The sequence below is a fragment of the Colobus angolensis genome, unplaced genomic scaffold (assembly GCF_000951035.1).
Source record: "Colobus angolensis palliatus isolate OR3802 unplaced genomic scaffold, Cang.pa_1.0 Scaffold146, whole genome shotgun sequence".
Lineage (NCBI taxonomy): Eukaryota > Metazoa > Chordata > Mammalia > Primates > Cercopithecidae > Colobus > Colobus angolensis.
Window position 1 is genome coordinate 2,546,454 of NW_012114555.1, and position 5,149 is coordinate 2,551,602.

Sequence of the window (5,149 nt, forward strand, 5' to 3'; positions counted from 1 at the left end):
TCAAAGCACTGTGTCCTACGTTCAAAACACTTTGCTGAGTCTCTATCATGTGACAGACAATCTTCTAAGTATAAGAATATAAATGATACCTGCCACCAAATAACAACATTTAGGTGTGATAATTACAACTTAGTATCATGCTTCCAAGAGAACTACATACAGCATTTAATACTGTATTAAATATATAGTATTTATACAGCCAGGCACCAAATGTAGTCTGGCAGATCTGGTTAGAATATTCCCTTAGTCTTGAGAAATAACCTACTAAGGGCCGTTACTTTTCATACACAAGAAGATGTTAAGCCGCTGGGCTCATGCAGAATATACTTAAATATGACTGGAGCACTGATTATGGAGAGAAAATGGCAAACAACTCAGCTGGAGAAGATGAAAATGAAATAGTTATGAAGGATCCTATGTGCCACATTAGCTAACATCTTTTGAGCACTTGCTATGTGCCAGGAATTCTGCTAAATGCTTTCATACATTATTTCGTTTAATCTTCACAACAACTTTCTGAGTTAGGAATAATTATCTTGCAACTGATAGAGATTAACTTGCCATTGTTACAGGAGTTTAAGTGGCAGGGGTTTTAAGTGCCAGAGTCAGAACTGGAACCCAGTTCAGATTAAATACTAAATGTGAGCTCAGAACCCTCCACTCTGTTGCCTCTCTTAATGAAGGCTGCTAGGGGGAGCCATTGAAAGGTTTTTAGATTAAGTAGTGATCAGATTTGCTCTTTAGAAAAACTGCTCTGCTACATGTGGAAGCTGGATAAAGGTGGTGACTCGAGAAGCAGAAAGAGGCTGTCAGTACGTCGCAGTAAACCAGGTGAGAAATGACAGCATGAACTGTGGCAGTGAGGATAAGGGAAACAGATACAAGAGATTTTTTAGAAGGAAAAATGATCAGTTCTCAGTAATTAAATGTAAAGGTTGGTGAGAGAGGAATCAGGAATCGTGGCTTTGGGAATCAAATGGCATATGGTATCATCTACCAAGAACAGAGAAGCAACAGGTTTCATTCAGTCAATAAGTATCTATAGAGTGTTCCTCAAATGCAAAACACTTTTCTAAGGCCAAGAGTCAAATCTGAAATTATAGTCATGGTTATTAGAAATTATTAAGAGCAAATGACAAAGCACTAGCAAATATAAGGCATATTTAAAATTAATCAGTGCTATTAACAGACTTAGCTTAGAGTCCAGTGAAAGCATGTTATACTACCATTTGTTAAATATTACTACATGCAGGCCAGGCATGGTGGCTCACCCTGTAATCCCAGCACTTTGGGAGGCCAAGGTGGGCAGATCCCTTGAGGTCAGGAGTTTGAGATCAGCCTGGCCAACATGGCGAAACCCCATATCTACTAAAAACACAAAAATTAGCCAGGTGTGCTGGTGCATGCTTGTAATCCCAGCTACTCAGAAGGCTGAGGCAGGAGGATCACTTGAACCCAAGAGGTGGAGGTTGCAGTGAGCTAAGATTGTGCCACTGAACTCCAGCCCGATGACAGAATGAGACCCTATCTCAAAAAATAAAATAAAATAAAATAAATAAATAAGATATTGCTACATGCAGAAAACAAAAGAGGAAAGCATCCCATAATTTTATGTTATTACATTTGAGTTTGACAGAACTTCAATCTTTCACACCACACACATACACACACACACACACACACACGACACATCACCCTGTAATTTGTTTTACTTGTCTCTCTCCCTATAAGTTTATGGGGGGCAGGAATAAAGGTATCTGTTTTATTACCCATACTATAATACATATTTGGGATTTTTAAAAAATCCCACTATTGCTACTGTCTTGCCAATAATTTAAAAACCTCCTATTTGACTTCCTATAAAATATGACCTACTTCACATTAGCTTATTTCAGTAACAATTCGTAGACCTTCCCCACAGTTTTCATCCAAGGATGCTCTCTGCGAAACTTAAGGCACAGCAATCCTGTGCAGATGTGGCAAGTTATTATAATTCCCATTTTACTACACAGTTAGGAAACTGGCCCAGGGGAAGTAGAGTAACTTGGAAATAATCACAAAGCCAGATGCCAAAAATAACAACTTGTAGTCAATCCATGAGAAAATACTGCCCCTAGTTGAAATAACATGAAATTTAGTATTAGGAGGAAGCAAAATGCAAAATAATGTTTTAAAGCCAAGTCCTGGGTTTTATTTCTAAAAATGAACAGAAGAATGAGATGTGTAAGAACTTAAAAAACAAAACAATTTTTTCCTAATGCCTTACCCATCAAGGGTGCCAAAGGTTATTTAATGAATTACATCTGGCAAGAATGGCCTTTCAACCAAACCAATTTTGATCCTACCCACTTAAAAAAAAAAATTGATAGAAATCCATTGGTATAGGACAACAGGTAATTTTTTAACAAACCTAACTAAGATCTAAAGCCTACAAGTGTATATTTTGAACAGTAAAGATATGAAAATACTGCAAGTCTCTTGTTTTCTGAAAATATAATCACAGATCCATCAGCAATATGCATGGATAATAAAATTTTAAGTTTTAATAGTTAATACTCAGAATGAAAGTTCTCCAGCCACAACTCATCCAGATTTCGAAATATGCTGCTGTTATAATTTAATTAAAAGCAGTTTTATTTCACCACAAAGTAAAAGTCTTACACGATTTAGAAAGAAAAACGCAACTCAAATGGTAAAAGCGCTTTTATCATGTCTGTGTAATCATTCTACAGGTACAAGTCAGAGCAAAATACCTTCCATTATTACATAGTATTTACACTTTGCTCCCAGTCAGAAAACCAGTGAGCTCAAGATTTTACCTTCAAAAGAATCATTATGTACAAGAACAAGTAAGGGAGACATAAGATTATTGGTAAAACCCACTCATGCGACCCAGACTGCAGATTTTCACAAAAAAACTTAAGTATCAATCATGAAACCATGGTTTTCCATTAATTAAAACTCAAACTACTAATTCTAATCACAGCCAGAAAAAAAAAAAATACTTTCCAATGCTCCAATACTCGTTAGAGGAGATCTCATATGTCCTCTATAAACAACACTTTACTATTGTAGAACTTCAGTTTGTAAATGACACTCTAAATGATTTTATGTGTAACATACCTTCTAAAAGTAGAGACCAACTAGTAGAAACAAACTCTTGAAGAATACATTCAGCATAGTAATCCTGGTAAATATAATAACTCTTATTCCTAGCACCAGAATAACTCATTAAAATACATCACACCACACCCCCCACCCCCATTCACACAACCCCAAGCTTTTAGCATTACCAAAACAGTAAGAACGCTTCAAGGGTCCTTTAACACTAGGAAGTGTCTTTAAAACAATCTCACTACAGGCTATTACATATATATAATATACATCTTATACGTATACTTTTTACAGCATTTGATTAATATCTTCCACAAAGATCCTAGAAGCAGTATTCATCAATCAGAAACTGCACTCCTCCGTGCTGTCCTCATTTCGACCCCAGTAATGGGACAGAAGGGTTGTCACGCATCTACAGAGCAGCAAAACGCACATAACTGTAAACCATCTAATGATTAAGAAAAAGTAAAACATCTATATAAAATTGCCAAGCAGAATGCCTCTCCTTTTCCTCATTATGAGGCAGGAGTTTCTGATAAATTCTAAATCCAGGTTTCTAGAAAATGCTGAAATTCTCCGCCCCAACACTCACAAGTTTTTCACATGGAAATTCACTCAACTCCTACTCACACGCCAAATGAATATCCATTGTGGATATCTGAAACTATTCTCAAACACTAACAGAAAAACACATATATACATCTTGAGCCTCCTTCTAACCGTCCTACGATACCCTCCAATCATCCTCAGGCAACCTAGATGCAAAGCTTCGACGGACAGCTGCCCTTGGCCTAGGCCGTCAGGAACCAGGAGCGGGGCGGGGGCCGGGGGCCGGGGGACGCAAGAACCACCAAGAGACCAGACCTTTTTCCCAGGGCTACTGTTTCCAAGCAAAACAACCCACAGCACTAAAGAGACGGCGATGAAAATTGGAGACGCTTTAATCCTGAAAGAAAGGGGTGGCGATGGGGGGGGCGGGGGGGTGCAAGAAATCCCAAGAAAAAGGGGTGCGGAGGAGGAAACTAAGTATCCCATGCATCTTTCAGACCCACAAAACAACAACAAACCGTAGAGTCTGTGTGCACTTAGAAGCAGCAGATGGAGTCCCCGGGGCTGAGACAGTTCAGCAGACGTACACCGGGGGTAGTGGATAAATCAACCGATGACGGGAGAGGAAGGGGGTGCCGAGAGAATAAGCCCATGGATGGGGGAGACAACGCCTTGGGGGGGGATCCAGGACCACAGAGAAAGGTGAGAGGACCCACAGGAGAAAGACAATGGAAGAACAATTAAGGCAGGAATCTGGTGCCCGGGCTGTGGCAGGTCACTGGGCTACCGACAAGAGTGGGGCACAACAAAGGGGCACGGGAGGAAGGACAGCGAAGGGGAGAAGATGGAAAGGGGATGCGGGGCGCCACGGGTCGGACAAAGCGCCCAAGGCGGCGAAACAAAGGGCCGGGGGTAGAGAGTCGCGGGGGGCAGCGGGGAAAGACAAAGCGCCCGGGGCCGGGGGCACTAGCGGGGCGAGGCGGCGGGCGCCTGTAGTCCCAGCTACTCGGGAGGCTGAGGCAGGAGAATGGCGGGAACCTGGGAGACGGAGCTTGCAGTGAGCTGAGATCTGGCCACTGCACTCCAGCCCGGGCTGCAGAGCGAGACTCCGCCTCAAAAAAAAAAAAAAAAAGTTTATTTCCTGGAAATTCATTTAAAGTAATCTAATAGATGGAGATACCACTACCCTCACATTGTAGTTGAGGACTGAATAGATACTCAACAAAGTGTTAGCTCCCTGGCCCCTTTAATATTATGTTTACGAAACTATTGAGATTTTTAAAATAAAATAGAATGGCAGCACTTCCATTTCTTTAAATTGAGAAATACACAGTTGTTCCTTGGTATCTGCAGGGGATTGCTTGCAGAATCCTCCCATATATCAAAATCCACACAGACTCAAGACCAGCAATCAGCTCTCCATACATACTATTCTTGCATCCCATGAATACTGTATTTTCCATTCAAGTTTGGAGAAAAAAATCCA